Here is an 18107-nt window from a genome sequence, read left to right on the forward strand (position 1 = left end):
AAGCTCCAGTGCTGTTCTAAGATCACATTTATTTATAGTGATAAGTGTGAAGCCAATCCTTGTTTCATCACTCTGATTAGCGGTCACACAAACACAATAGAACCTGACATGCTGGCAACCTCTTCTCATTACAGCTTTCCAACCAACCTCCAAGCTCATGGCTGGAAGTCAAATGAGGTGGGCTGTTTCCAAGTAGGAAAGAAAAATAATTGGCTTTGGAGAGAAAGGGATTATTAAAATTTCCATGTGAAATTTCCACCACTTCTTGGCTTCAGATGGAATGGTAGTTACACTAAGATGCCTCTGCTGCAATTTTGTTATTAAAAGCATTCAAAGAAATGGAGAAATTTATTACAGACAACACCACTTCAATAACATTTCCCTGTGTTCCTGCTGTTTATCTCATTATTAATTAAAACCAAAATAACTAGAAAAATTCTAGCAACAAAATCTTTCGTCAGAGAAGTCTTTTGGTTAAAGCAGTTTTTCCTGTCCTTACATATGAAACTGTTTTCCTACCCAAAAGGGACTGATTCGTTTTCTTCTTTAACTGCTGTAGACATTAGGAAAAGAGTATAATGCTTTATATAAAACATCGATGTGGACAAAGGCAACTTTTCTGGCCACCTGGTCTTTAGAGACAAACACTATGGAATCCAACAGACCCAGTTGTAAATGCTACATAGTCTCTCCTTGGCCTAGGCTTAATTTCCACTTATCTCTGCTGAGTGGTCTTGGGCAGGTGACTTCATCTCTCTAACCTCAGTTTCTTCATCTGCAAATCAGGGATAAAGAAACCTCCACAAAGATTTGTCGTGAGGGAAAACAAGGCAGAGTGTGTAAAGAGCTGACATGACAGAGAGCCTGGCGCATAGAAAGATTCAAACCTTAGTAGCTGTTATTTTTTAAAGTTCTTATGCTGTTTGCTTTTGTGACTATTAGCATTTGACAGGCTGCTAACTGCATTACTACATTCTGTCATCATAGAATTGCCTCTGAGTGATGCATGAGGCCTCACAAATTAGATAGAATTGTGGAAGTGTTGGGTGTTGCTGACTCTCATTTGGATTCAAGGATACCGCATTTGGCACTTAGCTTTAGCAGCAATGGCAAAAACATAAGTTCAGTTTTAGTCATTGCTACCCACAATTCTTGATTTTGGATTTTTGAATAAAAATAAGATTTTATGCTTCAGGATATAACACACTTGGAGCTGCTGAGTGAGACTGCACCTGGCTTGTGTGGGTGCCCTGGTGAAAACCCAGGGAGTTTTGCCTTTCATCATTGTATTTTAAATAGTACTTAGCAAATAGCAGAATTAAATTTGTGAATCCTTCTAATGACTACTTTTCTTAATGGAGATGAGCCTCTTTATCTTTTACTGGTTAATACCTTGTGGTTCTAAATTAGGATGCTTGATGTGATTGTATTCCTCCCAAACATTATTAAGAACTCATTTTACAATGAAGAGGCTCATAATTCATGCAGTCAGGGGAGCAAGGTGTTCTAGGCTTTTGGAGACTTTAGATTGAAGGAGAGAAGGAGCTGGTTGGGATACAGCCAGAATGTACTCCCTAGTCTAGGGAGAAGTGTCATTTAGTTACTGAGTACTAGACGCTTTGTATAGGTGATTTCACTTAGTCCCCTCAGTGCATCTTTAAGGCACATGTTATCATGTCCATTTTATAGCTCGGAGATGATTTGTCCAAGATTACACAGTGAATAGAAAAGCAGTGTTAGAAGAAAATGCCAGTTCCGGTTACACTGTATGGTCTGTGAAAATCCACCATGATGGATATTTAGAATTGGTACACTTTTCTGTGTATATGCTCTACTTCAATAAAAAGTTACTTATTGAAACAAATAGGTCTGCCTGGCTCAAAGTCTATGCTCTTTTCTCCCTATTGTGCTGCCTCCAAAGAAACATATGATGGATGGAACTCCACGGAATTTCCTTCATCAATCACAGCCCACTGTGGCCGGGAATAGTGCTACCGTGATTAACCAGACCTGGCTGCGAAGGACTTGATTATTTTCAAGGAAAGATACACTCAGTGGAGTGCAGTTTAGTGAAACTGAGGATGTATATTTGCATATAAAGAGAATTCCAAAATGGTGTTCTAGAAATGCTTTGAGCTTGCTGCAGAGTTGTTCAGATTCATGAAAATCTAGGGGGGGAAAGACCCTGAAATAGCTATCAAAGAAGAATTAAATAAATAAATACTATGAGGTTTAAAAAATTCCATATTTTGAATAATTCTTATGTTGTGCTTTGAAAAATGGTTACGGAACCACATATATGGTGGGGATGACATTTTTGTAATTTTTTTCTTTATATTTCTGCATAAATAAGTGTCTGGAAAGATATTTGCTAAAATGTTACCAAAGGTATCTCTGCAAGTTGTGATATTGTTTGAATTTGCTTTCTTTTCTGTCTTCCCATATTGTTTGACATTGTTTTTCTACAATTCTATAACAGAAATTTTGTTTTAACGTTTAATAAAAGGATGCATTTAAACAAAGGCTGCATCCTGACTTAAGTATATCCTTTCTCAAGTTGTCTACAGTGAAGGAGGAAACATTCATTTTACTGTATGAGTTGTCACATGTTAAAACGATATATGGGGTTCCCATCATGGCTCAGCGGAAATGAATCAGACTAGTATCTATGAGGATGCGGGTTCACTCTCTGGCCTTGTTCAGTGGGTTAAGGATCTGGTGTTGCTGTGAGCTGTGGTGTAGGTCACGTGGCTTGGATCTGGCGTTGCGGTGGCTGTGGGGTAGGCTGGCAATTGTAGCTCTGATTCAACTCCCCCCCCGCCCCAGCCTGGGAAATTCCTTATTTCCATATGCCACCGCCCCTAAAAAGCAAAGAAAAAAAAAATCCAAAACATAATATAATCGTATAGTCAAACCACAGGGGAGCATTTCAGGAGTAAAGAGAACCATTTTATAAGTTCAAAATACACATGCAATTACCAAACTGCTTGTCCTCTTTGAGTGCTTTAACATCATCTTAAGGAAATAGTTTAAAATAATGAAATATTTTAATTATATGCTATATAAGCAGGATGTTCTGCATCCCTCTACCACACATTACAGCAATCTGAAAAATGTTTTATCAACCCAAGTATATTTCTTATATGGCTCATTTAGAAAATTCTCCATTCTATTTAGATTTTAGTATAATGATCAAGACATACAATGCTTTATTTTATTTCATTTTATTCCATTTTATTTCATTCTAGTGACCTTCTTTCTTCAATCAGACTAACTAAAGACAGAATTGAAATCATATAGATGACATATTCATGCAAAAAGAGATAATAGAGCAGGATCTCTCTCTTTTTTTTTCTTGAACATTTTCAATGAACTAGCATAATAGAATCCTGAGGCTATTAATATATTCTATTTCATCACCTGTAATCCCCAACACAAATTGTGATATCTGGCTAAGTTTCTATAATTACTACTCCTGAATAATTAGCATTCTCCACAGTATTTTTTCCTTTTGGACAAGTAGGTCCTCCAATTTGGAATGCTGTCCCCCACAGTTATCTCAGTTCAGCCAGCTCAAGCCTTTTAGGCACAGCAAGATTTCTTCTTTGAACACATTGACTATAAAATTGAACAATGTGGCCTGACAAAATTCTCTTTCTGTTGTGAATTGATATGTATGAAAAGACTTGGAATGTATAGAAAGAAAACCAAAGGTTTGTATTTAATAAATCTCATTTATTAAAAAGAATATATGAGGAATCAAGATTTTTTTTTCCCCTGGAAAGTCTAGCTGTTTGTTTTGCATATAGTACCAGCAAAACTGATTTTTATTTGAATGTTTCATGTATCATGAGTAGGAAAATGTCTTTAGATTTACTGCATCTGACAGATAACATTTCTTTTGTCTAAGCAAGGCATTGTGTTTGGGAAAAAATGAGTACGTTGCTTACCAGAGAAAGACAAGACCCTAAGGAGTCTGGGTACATAGTTGGAAGAAAGTAGTTTTAGCTTTGAGGGAGGAAAAGTTGAGAGAGGACAGGAAGAGTAGGGTTGGAGCCAATGGAATGTCAATTTATACCCCTGCCTCCTCAGCTCCGGACACATAACCTCAGAATCTTAAGTAAGTCATGACGTTTATTTATGTGTGGATTTTGGAGGAAATCAGGAAAGGTTCTGAATTCTGGGTTTTGCATGCAGAGACCTTCCAGAATAGAGGTAACTGAGGCAAGGAGACAGATGCAGTGTGAGGGCATTTATGTTGCAAGGGCTCCAGAGATGCACGTGGTCAGGGGAGCTGTGGTTCTGCCTTGAGCACTGCAGAAATGGATCTAGGCCATGCTGAACCCATATCTGAAAGTGTCAGTTTGGCAGGACAGGGTAAGGGTATCTGGCTACACATAATGTCACAGGTAGAGGATGTGTGCTCTCCACGTAGGCGTGCAACAGTGACATGCAGCTGACAGTTCATATGACTCTAATATCTTACTGGATTTGAGTCCTTTAAAAAAGGACCTTTCTCACCTCTGTTTCCTTAAAAATGAAGAAATCAAAAACCACCTTTCCTCTTAAAATGCACAGAATATGCACTTGGATGGTCCGTCAGTTCATTTCTTCACTAAATATGTATTAACTCTGGGCCACTAAGGTAAGGCCACGGATCCAAATTCAATACTCAGCAGAAAATATATTATCTTTTGATAAAGGTGCATGGATTTATCAGTGAGTTGAAGCTGTTTCTATGTAAATCACTACAGATATTAAATTTAGCCTAGACTTATAAACTCGAGGCTGGAGACTGCAGAATATGGTAATATTAAACACACTCCCACTCGAGCTACATATTGAATTGGTCTCATGCATTTTCCTGCTGAGCTGCAACTAGTAGTTATGGATGAGTTTGAAGACTTCAGTCCCACAGTTCACCCTCACGCTGTCAGTGGTCCATGGAGATGGCTTATGGGAATGCATGGGCACTTATATGTGCTCTGGAAATCTTGAGGGAGTCCATCCTTTCCTCCCTCACACCCAGTTTTCATATAGAACTTTTGATTAATACATTTAATTATTTATTTTAAATTGTGTTTTGAAAATAAATGAAATAGTTTTTTATTTTTTTTAGTTTTTTTGTCTTTTTGCCTTTTGAGGGCTGCTCCGGCGGCATATGAAGGTTCCCAGACTAGGGGTCTAATTGGAGCTGTAGCCACCGGCCTATGCCAGAGCCACAGCACCACAGCTCATGGCAACGCCGGATCCTTAACCCACTGAGCAAGGCCAGGGATCGAACCTGCAACCTCATGGTTCCTAGTCGGATTCGTTAACCACTGAGCCATGATGGGAACTCCAAAAATAAATGAAATAGTTTAAATCGATCAGAGCCTTCTGTCTATGCATTCTTACTTGTTTTGAAAAAATAATGTTGAAGTTGTTACAAGGTAGTGGTAGATGGCATTTCCTGAGATGACTTGAAAAATGTCTTTCTCATGTAATCTTCCTTTAAAGTACCATTAAGTGAAATGAACATAAGGAGTGTTAAGAGGATTTTTCAGGATCAATGACTGCAACTCATGTATTGTGGTTATTACCAAAAAGCATTTATTAACACTCTTTGGTATAAAAGACTCAGACCAACTTTTGAAAATACCTCAGTAGCTGTATAGAACTTTCTGCCTAACTTTCTTAGTAAGCTACCTTGGATGTAAATTAGTCCCAACTCCAAGTAAGGACTGCAAATTTGACCCAGGAAGTCTAATGATTAGCATTGGAAAAGTTCCGTTGTGGAACCCTAGTTCCATCTGCTTGTGAAAAAAAGTGTGTGTAATTATAATTAGGAATTGAGTGTGTGGCAGTGGATTAGATGTGAAAGAAATGAGTGCTGAGAGAATGATGAATTCTTTCATTTTCCTTCTTCTTTTATTGAGATATAGTTGATTGCAATATGATATGTTATAGGTATACAATATAGTGATTCACAATTTTTAAAGGGTTATACTCCATTTATAGTTATTATAAAATATTGGCTATGTTTCCCATGTTGGACAACACATCCTTGTAGCTTATTTATTTTATATGTAATAGTTTATACCTTTTAATTATCTATTCCTGTCTTGGCCCTCCTCTTTTCCTTCTCCCCACTGATAACCAATAGTCTGTTCTCTGTATCTGTGAGTCTATTTCCTTTTTTTCCCATATTGACCATTTAAAAAATATTTAAGTATAGTATTTATTGAGTGCCTACAAGGCACCAGGCATTGTCCTAAGTACTGGGGACATTTACTCTCAGGAGCTCTGGAAGACAGGCAATAAACTTGAGAATAAGGAAGTTACTATAATAAGATTAGATGCTAAAGATGGAGCCATGAGCAAAACAAAAATAAAATCCTTATCTTTGCAAACTTCCATTACAGTGCCTTATATTTAAATTTGTTCACCTTTTTCTGGCTCATTACAGGTAGCATGTAACTTAGATTTCCTGACTAGAGTTTCTGCTTTAAGTAGAAGACTGAGTAGCCTTAATTGAAAGATTTAGACGTCAGTTTGCAATGTAAAAAATTGTCCTTTTTCATTCTTTCTTAGGCTTTAATAGATTTTGACCATATTATCGGTGCAAATAGCAGTGAGCTTTCTATGTATTTGCTCTCTATTGATGACTTAGCCACAATTTAAGACTAAGCTATAATTAAAATATTAGAATTATTGATTTTAAAATTTATGTTTATTTTGTAATATCTTAGGAATTCTGTTATTTATAATTTAGTAATTTCCATTTTCTTGACAGATTTGACAACAAAATCTAGGAAACTATTGATTCCTACTAACCTCATCATTTTCATAGTATTATGTTTGAAAATTTGAGTGAAATTTGTTTCCTGGGGCAGAAGGAGAGTGCTATTTTAGTCTTGCCAAAATATACTAAAATCGTATTAATTATTACTGGTGACTCATTTATGACTGTACTTCCTTCTGTAAGATTGTAGCTAATTTAAAGCAAAGACTGAATGAAAGTCTTTATGTTTTGCAGACAGAAGTGCACCCATTTGTCCTCAGGCATATGAATTTTTGGAATAAATAATTTCAGGGGACAGTTTGGTATGGGGAAGGTTATGGAGGCAGAATCATTAATGGGCTGGGCAGATTTCTTTCTGGTCCAGGGACCAATACCAATTTCTCTGTGACACATAGAAGACACTGCAATATTGTTTCTGCCCTAGTTTACTTACCTGGGTGATTTTTAGCATGATCAGTGGTATACTTTAGATGGGTAGATTTGACTATGGATGTGAGTCTTGAAAATTAACAGAGCCCCACAGAAGCCCCCAAATCGGGGTGGGGGGGGCAAAACAGAGTAGGGATAGAAAGAAACACAGGACTGGCAACTAGAAATGCAAAATAGAAGACTGGGGTTGGGGGGTACCAAAGATTTCTTCCTTAAGAATATATTATGTACACCCTGCTCTGTGGGAATAGTGGAATGTTCAAAATCCTGTAAGGTTAGTAGAACAGAGAGGAGCACTCTCTCATCATTTGAGGAAATGAGGAAATAATTTTAGGAAGTAAGACTAGTGCAGAGAGAAATTTTTCATCTACTGTGGTAGTCCTCTCTGGATTGGTTTAGGTGTTGCATTGCCAGAAAACATCTTTAGTCCGAGCATATTCTCAGCCCAGGATTGGTAAAACTAATCACTTTTCTGGTCCGAATGAATAAGAAAAATCAGAAGGAGCTATTTCAAATCCTGATGGTCTTTTTCTTACAAAATTCTCTCCAATAATTGCTTGATGAATGTCAACTCAATGAAATGACTTTAACATTTAGAATCTCGGTAAAAAAATTTTTTCACATTCTTCAGATTGTTTTTTTTTTTTTAAACTTCTCCAAATATCTGACTTGTCAATGACTCATTATTTTGTCACCCTATTTATGTATGTTTCCTTTGTCATTCATAAAAGGGTTGTATTGTTTGGCTTTATGCAAGGATGCTGATTGAACACCTGCAAATGGTTGCTTTAGTGGCACTGAGAGAGAAGAGAGAAAATTATTTGTTTCACTGACAATGAGTTATTGCATCTGTTTGTGGCTGTTAAATAATTTAATAGAATTTATATGGCCTCCTTTCCCTTGGTTAAACCGCAGGCATGTATCAGGCTCTGCCTCATCTTGAATATAAACATAGAAGAAAGCCATCTCCTTAATTTGTCTTTTTCCACTTTAGATGTTAAGATACTGAGTGATTTTATACCCTTTTCACATTTAAATCGAATGTCTTTAGTTTAAACTTTAGATAAGGGGAAGACTATTACACATTAAACTTGAAGGGAAGGTACAGTGATTTCTCATATATGCTCTGCTTCCACATCTGTACAGCCTTCCCCATTAACAATATCCTTCACCAGAGTTGTTATTGGACAAAAATCTATAAACCTACATTGACACATCATTATCACTCAAAGTCCAGAGTTTATTTTAGGGTTCACTCCTGGTGTTGTACACTCTATGGTTTTTGACAAATGTATAATAAATGACATGTATCCATTAAAATATCATACAGAGTATTTTCATTTCCCTAAAAATCTTCTGTGCTCCATCTGTTCGTTCCTCCCCTGACTCCCAACCCCTTGGAACCACTGATCTTTTTATTGTCTTCATAATTTTGCCTTTACCAGAATGTTATATAGTTGAAGTTATTACAGTATGTAGTGATTCATATTGAATTCTTTCACTTAGTAATATGCATTTCAGATTCCTCCATGTCTTTTCATGGCTTGATAGCTCAGTTCTTTTTAGCACTGAATACTATTCCATTGTCTGGATGTATCATAGTTTATCTCTTCACCTACTGAAGGACATCTTCAGATGCTTCCAAGTTTGGGCAACTATGAATAGAGCTAATATAAACATCCATGTGTAGGTTTTTGTGTAGATACAAATTTTCCATTTCTTTGGATAAACACCAAGAGGTGCGATTGCTGGAGCATGTGGTAAGAGTATGTTTAGCTTTGTAAGAAACCACCAAACTTTCTTCCAAAGCAGTTGTACTATTTTGCATTCACACCAGCAATGAGTGAGAGTTCCTCCTGCACCACATTCTTGCCAGCAGTTGGTGTTGTCAATGTTCTGAATATTAGCCATTTGAATAGGTGTGTTGCTATCTCACTCAGGTTTTAATTTGCATTTCCCTGATGACATATGATGTAGAACATCTTACTTTTCATTTGTGTATTTGTTTGGTGAGGTGTCTATGAAGATCTTTGGCCCATTTTTTCACTGGATTGTTTATTTATTCTTACTGTTAACTTTGAAGTGTTCTTTGTATGTTTTGGATAGCAGTCCTTTCTTAGATGTGTCTTTTGCAAATATTTTCTCCTGATCTGTGGCTTCTGTTCTCATTCCCTTATATTAATTTTGTTTTTAAATAGCTTGTTTGTTTTTATTATATAATAGTAGTAATTATATCAAATTGCTAATTATATTAAATATCAAAGTGTTAGGTATTATGACTGAAAATTTCAAAGAATTTATCTAGTGGAAATCCTGAGGTTACTGATATCACCACAAAATCATCATAACCAGAAGCCAGATGGACCCTCAACAATGCCTGACAATCATTTTTCAATAAGTTATTCTCTCACTTGCCCCAGAGATTACTGTCACACTTTGTCAGCTGGATGCTTTTGCTTGCAAGTGTCAACAGTCCAAGTCATTTACTCCTGTTCTCTTAAGCAGAGAGGGATACTGACTGAGATACTGATGTCTTATTTATGATGGTATCTTGTTTCTTTTATTATTTACAATGATGTCTTATTTCTTTATTTTATTTTATTTATTTATTATTATTATTATTTTTTTTTTTTGCTTTTTAGGGCCGCACTCATGGCATATGGAGGAGATTCCCAGGCTAGGGGTCCAATCAGAGCTGTAGCTGCCAGCCTACACCACAGTCACAGCAACACAGGATCTGAGCCGTATCTTTGACCTACACCACAGATCATGGCAATGCCAGATCCTTAACCCACTGAGCGAGGCCAGGGATCAAACCTGCAACCTCATGGTTCCTAGTCAGATTCTTTTCTGCTGCGCCACAATGGGAACTCCTGATGATATCTTATTTCTGATGATGAGTATTTAGCTGAATCCAGGGCAACAAAAAGACATCAGGAGCTCTTTTTCTTTCTATCTTTTAGCTCTATGTTCCTCAGGTTTGTTTCCCAGATGCAATAAGTATGAATGCCAGTAGTTCCAGACCTACAGTCTACTCTGTTAGGAGCCCCAGAGGAAAAAATGTGCTTCGTTCTTCTTTTCCAGTTGTTTTATCAAAAGTCCTGGGGTTGGGTTTCACTGGAAATGATGATGAATGCAAGAGTCGTGAATGCTTCAATTGACCAGTTGGGCAAGTCTACCCCAGGATCTAGGCTGAAGGGGAGGGGAGGGGAGTGTCAGTTCCATCCCAAGACCATAGCCTAGGAATGGGGAAAGGTGATTCCCTGAGGAAAACAGTGTTAATAGGAGGAAAGTGGGGATAAGCCATCAAAAACAATCACTGTTTCTATTCTTGTCAAACCTCTGATTTTCCATACCTCCTTCTCCATCCTGAACCAATGACTTTGCCTTATTCTTTAGACATAAACTAGAAGGCACCAAGTGGGGCTTCCTCTATTTTATCACCACTCATTCCTTTCACCTACTTATTTCTGCACTTATCCTCTTTTTACTTCCTGTTATAATTTGTGTTATTAAAGCTAGTTCCTCCTCATGAGCCCTGGATCTCTTTCTCTCTTCTCAGCTGTCCCCCGCAAAACACACCTCATTGTCCTTATTTTCACTTACTCTCTCTTTCTTGGTCCAATAATGAAAACAAATAAAAAACCTCTTTGATTCATATCTCTCTACAGCCATTGCTTTTTCTCTCAACTCCCTTCCTCAGCCAAACATTTGTGTTCTCTAAAGATTCATTCTTCAATCCACTACTTTCTATTCTCTATACCCACTGCTCCACCACGCCACTAACGCTACCCATGACCATTAATAGCATTCATGTTATCAAGTCTAGTGGACACCTCTTCTCACCTTACTAGACCTCTTACTAGCATTCACCATAGCTAACCATGCCTTCCTTCTTACAATGTTCTCTTTCCTTGGCTGTCATGACAACATACCCTTCTGGCTTCCTCCTACTGCTTTGGCTTTCATTATCCATTTCCTTTGTAACTGATCTCAAAATATACTTTCCCAAAGGTCAGTGTTAGACATGTTTCTCTTTTTATTGTCTTTTTCCCTTAAGTTATTTCATCTAGTCCTGTGGCTTCAGATACCACAAAAAACCTGACACTTCCCAGTTCCCAAATTTATATATATTTAAAAAAATTTTATTGTTATTTCCCCAATACAATTTTTTTTTCTACTGTACAGCATGGTGATCCAGTTGCACATACATGGATACATTATTTTTTCTCCCATTATCATGCTCCGTCATAAGTGATTAGACATAGTTGTCAGTGCTACACAGCAGGACCCAAATTTATATTGATCTCATATGTCTGTCCTGAGGTCTAGTGCTCTTTTTGCAACTGCAGTCTCAACACCTGAAGAGTCACTCACAAGTCTGCTCCTTCTTTTGTCTTTTTCCATTTCTACAAATGGCTCCAAACTCTCCATGACTCAAACCAGAGATCTGGGGCTTATTTATGGTAGTCCCTTCTCCCTTTCCCTATGCCCCATTCCAGTTCCAGGAAGCCCTCAAAAAACCCACTTCTCTCTTGATCCCACCCCAGTTTAGTATACTTGGATCTCCTGTGATCACAAGCGTTTCTGTTAATAGTTCTGTATCTCCAAATTCATTGCCTAGAAGCTAGAGCTTTTTTGTTTTTTGGCTTTTAGTTTGTTTGTTTTTATTTGTTTATGGCCACACCCATGACCTCTGTAGGTTCCCAGGCCAGGGACTGAATTTGAGCTGCAGCTGTGACCTGATCCTTTAACCCACTGTGCCTGGCCAAGGATTGAACCCATACCTCAGCAGCAATCCAAGCCACTGCAGTCAGATTCTTAACCCACTTTGTCACAGTGGGAACTCCAACTAGAGATATTTTTAATGTATGAACTTTCACCTTTCTGATTTAAATTGCCTGTAGATAAACTCCAGATTTTTCCAAAGTGGCTTTCACAGCCCCATCTGATTTGCCTTCTGCCTGGCCCTCCAGCTTCATTTCGTGTTTTTTCCTTTTCTCACTCTGCATTTGCTACACCGGTCTGTGTTAGTGAAGTTACTGCAGGACCTTCCCATGTTGTTTATTATGCATAGCATATTCTTCCCACACTATTTGCTTGGCAATCTGCCTAGTTTCAATGTCAGTTCCTCAAGGGACCAATAGGACCCCACTTCAATCCTAATTAGCCTCTGTACCTAAAATATTTTCTTTCAGAATGTATCATAATTTTTAATAACATGTTTATGTGATTAGTCTTTGATATATCTTTCTACTACAAGTGACATCATGATATACCTACTACCACACTGAGTGCCTACCTAGTCACCTAGATAAGTGCCTGACACTAAATTGGGGCTTTATAAATTTATGTTGAAAGAATTTTAAATATTCCAAAATTATTTTCCATACTGTATCTTTCTTTTCTTTCTTTCTTTTTTTTTTTTTTTTTGTGGTCTCTCTTTTTGAGGGGCATTTTTGTGAAGTAAAATAGCACAGTTGGGAAGAGATAGCTAGTGTAAGTGACAGTCCCCTTTATTCAACATTTGGTGAGAGAAAATAGCTAGAGTTGTAAAACTTGCATTCCTTCCCATGGTGAAGGGGTGAGAAAATACGCTGGGAACTAGAAAAGTAGAGTCGTAAAATGCAGAGGTAGCATGAGTTTACAGAATGAAATTCAATCAGGAATAAGAATATCTGGGTTTGGTGTCCAACTCTGCCATAGATTTACATGCTTTTGGCAAGTCATTCAATCTTTTTGTGTCTTGGACTTTCTCATCTGTAACGTCTTGTGGAGATCTCATGAAAAAACAAATGTGGAAGCCCTTTGTAAGGTATAAAACGTCTTAGAAATGTGAGATGCTCTTACTCTCTTTATTTAGGTTTTCATTTATAAGGTGATTTCACTTGGAGGTTGTTAAAAGTATAATGAATTTAGTCTCACATGTACAACTAGCTGTCACTTTCTTTCAATTTCTAAAATTACTATTTAGAAACCACCTAGGGATGATAATATGAAAATAAATGTAGTGAATTCATTATGGATTTCCTCTTTAATTCCTTACAAGCTTTCCTGATAGCTATACTAATTAAATTTAAATATGTTGGGGTGTCAAGTATCTTTTTCTGAGAGATTAATTAGAGATTAATCTCTAAGCTATTTGTAAATTACTACGCTTTTCATTGTGAAGTAGTTAGAAATGCTGTTTTAAGAAAATGGTTATAGATTATAAATGGTTTCATTAAACATTTTATTTCCCTGTCATTCTACCAGTTTTATAGCAATACATGATTTTAATGTTCTTTTTACTCACAACTTAAATGAGAACAAAGAGATGAAACATTATTTTGAAAGAAGTTTAATTTAATTGACCCAGCATGGCTTGGAATCCTTGCTGCCCATGATTCTTTTATGATTAAGTACTAAAGAAGAATCTGTAATGTGAATATTTTTCTTTATTTCTTCACCATGGAACTTACACCCCCTGGAAGAAAATATCCTTTTCAGAGAACATTAGACGTATTAGAAATTTATCCTCTTGGGTTTGCCTGTCAGCTTCATCAACAAATGAGAATTAAAACCTTTAGTAAAACTAATGACCTTAGGTAACAACAAAGAAAACCCCACACAATTCAAATTGTGTTTTAAATATCTTTGTGTTAAGACAAATTGATAGCCTAGAGATCAGTATGTGTTAATTTATAGTCCTGTAAAAGGCTGTGATGTTCATCCCATTTTTAAAACTGCTAAGATGAGCAAGTCTAACTATTTCAAATTTCACAGGGTTTTGTAAACTTATCTCAGTGCCAAGAAAGCAAGCCACCTGGCAGTTTTTTAAAACAGTGAGCCAACGCTTAGGAATATGCACTGTAATTGACTGTTAGTATTTCAACTGAATTTGGCTCAGATTTACATGGGATATGAGAGCATTTTTATTCTAGTTGCATTGCTAATTATTTCTTATGATTATATTCTCATGCTGAAGATTATATTCTCGTGAGGCAACTGTTCTGGTGGTAATTGAGCAGACCTAGTGTGTCTTAATATATTGACAACCATTATTTTTCCTGAAAGTGTAAAAATGATTCAGAAAATATTTGCTATTTTAAGTGCATTCAAGGTAGAATATTGGGTTCATTAGTTGAATTTCCTAAAAATCGCAAGTTAAATGTGGAGTGTTAAGTATAGTTGGTAGAAGAGTTTTTAAGTGGCAAGGATGGACAGAAATCACATTGTAAATCTGAGTTAGTTGAGTTTAGATAAGAAACTCTGTTAAAGAGGGGCTCTATAGCTATAATTAAAGCAATAAAATGTGAATTAGGAGACAATGAAAGACATTATTTTGCACTATATGTTTTCCAAAGAAAGACTTGGGAATATGTTGAGGACAGAACACAAAGACAAATTTGGAATCCATATCTGTGTGAGAAAATAGAGGGTTAGGCCAAGGCTACCAGGGGAGAACGTTTAAGACTACTCTGTATTTGCTGAAAATTGTTGAAATGTTGATAATTAGGATAAGTTCTCTGAAAGATTAAAGTTCTTGTAACCTATATGGAATTCGTGCTAAATCCAATTTCTCTGAAACATATTTAAGTCCTAATTTAATCAGCAGATTTGAATCTCATTATCAGTGGAGTGCATTTAATTGAAATTAAATCGATTTAAACAACTAGTCAGGAAATCTCAGTTTAATCTCCTTTTCTGCCTTTGGGAACATTTATCTACTTATACCTATTCTCAAAGCTTAGAGGTAGCAAAAGTTTGATTCAAGAGGAGATCTACTATAAATTTTCATTTAAATCAGTTGTTTAAGTACTCTGAAGTTAATTTTATACATATATTACAAAATCTAATTGTGCTTTGGATATTCTTTTCACCAAGGCTAATTAAAGTCAGTGGTTTGTAAAATAATAGTGTGAGTTTCTAAAATAATTTCCAAATCAAAGATTTGCCGTGATATTTAGGGGATATTTTGTCATACTGTAATAGAGTGCATTGACCGGTCCCAAGAATAATAAATATTTAAAGTTTTGTATTTAAGTAAAATAGCATTTATGGAATTATTAATAAAAGTAAGTTCATGCACTTTATGTCTGAAGTAAGTCTTTAAAGCTATATATCATTAATTATTTCTACAAAGTGCAACTTTCTGATAATTAATGAGGTAATTATAGGACTCATGCTATGAAATACCTTTAATGTGCTTTCTCATAATATATGCTAATGTATGCTAATTTTAAATAACTTGAGCATTACAGAGAAAACTGATTTCATAATTCTGCTTCTTTTCTCCTAAAGATAACTGTTCTTACTGATTAGAATATATCTTTCCAGATTTGTTATATATAAATGATGAGATTTCACAGTATATGTACTCTTTTATACTATCTACTTTTTAAGGACACACATACGCACATATGCACACAGAGATTATCTGCTTTATTTAAGATTTATAGATCTGTTTTCCATTATAAGAACTGCGGAGAATCTTCTTGCATAATTTATTTGCCAGTCCTCACTGTGGATGAGCATTTAGTTTATTAGTTTATTTCTAATTTTTAAAATATTATTGACAGAATGGCATTGAACCACCTTGTGCTTATATCTTTCCCTCTTTGTTCAAATATTTCCTTAAAGTCTTGAAAATCATACTGCTGGATCAAAGTAGATGAATCTTTAGCATTTTAAAACATATTGCCACATTGCCTTCTGGAAAAGTTGTACCATTTTGTATTCAAAATAACATTATACAAAAATTTCCATCTCCCCATAACCTCACATTTTTTAACCTTTGATAATCCAATATGAAAAAGTAATAATTTTATTTATGTGTTTATAGAACACGTAAGTACTTGTGTTTGAGCATCTTTTCATTAAATTTGAAGCGGTTGTATAATTTCATGAGTTTGTCTTTTCCAAAATTAGTTTGTGGACACTTTTTATAAATTAAGAAACATATGGCAAATATTTTCCAATTCAAAAATTTTAAAAAACAATTTAGACATAGTTTTAGGTTTTTACATGCTCAATTCTATCAGTTTTTTCCTCTGTGGCTTGTGGCCTTGATTTTTGTTAAGAAGGGATATTCCCCTTAGTGTATAGCAATATACGCGTACATCTTTTCTAGTACTTCTATGCTTTATTTCATCTTTAATCCATCTAAAATAGTTTTTTTGGTCTGGCATGAAACAGAAATATATTTTTTGTTCAAATGCGTAGTAAAATTTTCAACACTAATAATTGAATAATATATTGTTTCCTTTGTTATTTGAAATACCGCTTCTACACTATCCCTTGAAACAACCCACTAGGCTTTTCATTAGAATTTTATTACATTTGTCTACTAATTAGTAGAGAATTTGAATTTCATCCCTATTTCTAGTAATTTTTTATATTTTCATTTATTTGATTCTTCTTTTTTCAACTTTATTTTTTAAATTAAATTTTATTTTTTTGTCCTTTTAGGGCCGCACCTGCAGCATATGGAGGTTCCCAGGCTAGGGATCGACCTACACCACAGCCACAGCAGTGCCAAATTCTTAACCCACTGTGCGAGGCCAGGGATAGAAACTGCATCCTCATCGATACTAGTTAGATTCATTTCTGCTGAGCCAAGAGGGGAACTCCTTTTTTCAACTTTAAATGAAATAAAATTCTATACATAATTCTTGCACTTAATCTTGCTAAGTTTATTTTTGGCTTATTTACAATATCTGTTGTTAATTTGAATGAGTTCCTCTCAGTTCTTCCCAGCTCTGCCATTACATTGAGAAGTAGGTTGTTGTATAAGGCAGCTTTTAATTTTTCTATATTTGTATTTTATTTTGCCATCATGAGTTTTATTATTTCTGTTAATTTTCAGTTGATCTTTTTGAATTTTCTACGTAAATAATTATCTACTCTGCAGCTAGTAATGATCTTTCACCTCCTTTATAATATATGCTTAATTTCTTATCCTTATTGTTTTGGCTCAAGTATCCATAATTCTGTTAAAATACAGAGTAAGTAGTAGCCTTTTGTTGTTGTTGTTTCTTTTTTTATTTAATAGGAATTCTTCCAAATCTTTACCAGTTGGTATGATGTTTCCTCTAGGATTCTGAAATAGGACTCTGATCACGTGAAGGTGATTATCTTCTTTTCCCAGTTTACTGAGTGTTTTCTTTGGAATTAATGTTACATTGCCTTTGGGGAATTTATAAGTAGGATCACATTGTTTTGCTCCTTTAATCTATTTATTTATTAAATTACACCGATGGCCTGCTTAATGTTGATATACCCTTACATTCCTGGAATTAACCTGACTTTTTGAAGAACTGATCACTCTTTTAATATATTGCCATATTTTACTTATGTTTGTGAGATAGATCTGTAATCCACTGTTTTGGAGTTTTAAGCTTTTCATGGTGCCTTAGCATGCTTTATTTCCTTTGCTCCTTGAGATAACTCTATGAAATAGGCAAGAAATTATTACATTCTTTCAATAAATAAAAACAATAGATGTAGAACTTTTTGCCTGTTACAGTTATTTGTGAAGGTGGTTATGGTGAGCGTAAAATCCATTAATTCTCAATCCAATGCTTTGGGGAGAAGAAATTTAATTATTTCAATAATTTCTATCAGTAAGATATTTATGGACTTTGAGTTTTATTATCTCAAATAAAAACTATCCTTACATAGTTTCCTTTTATATTTCTCTAAATTTAGAGATTAGATTTGTTTCTGCTTTGACCATGGAGCCTTCACTGGATATTGGGGGTATTTACCTAAAAGAGTTTCAGTGCTGAGAATACACAGTCTCTGAGATCTGCCATCTGTTTGTTGCACATGGACAGATGCCAATGTTCAGTTAAACAGAGGTAATACAATGAGGATTAAAGTGTTAGATGGTTCTAAACTATTCCAGAAGTTT

General features: G+C 35.5%; 1 protein-coding gene across 11 annotated transcripts in view; it reads left to right on the plus strand.

Moving 5' to 3' along the window:
• PLCL1 (phospholipase C like 1) overlaps positions 1-18107 on the plus strand; it is an 821890-nt gene that overhangs the window by 249268 nt on the left and 554515 nt on the right. Inside the window, exon 1 of one of the 11 annotated variants that reach the window (XM_021075730.1) lies at positions 16786-17321. The exons of the other annotated variants lie outside the window; for them this stretch is intronic. The gene's annotated coding sequence lies outside the window, so the exon portion shown is untranslated. Of the gene's footprint in view, positions 1-16785; positions 17322-18107 lie in introns of those variants that run through there. 11 annotated transcript variants of the gene reach the window in all.

This window comes from Sus scrofa, chromosome 15 (genome assembly GCF_000003025.6).
Source record: "Sus scrofa isolate TJ Tabasco breed Duroc chromosome 15, Sscrofa11.1, whole genome shotgun sequence".
NCBI classification, from domain to species: Eukaryota; Metazoa; Chordata; class Mammalia; order Artiodactyla; family Suidae; genus Sus; species Sus scrofa.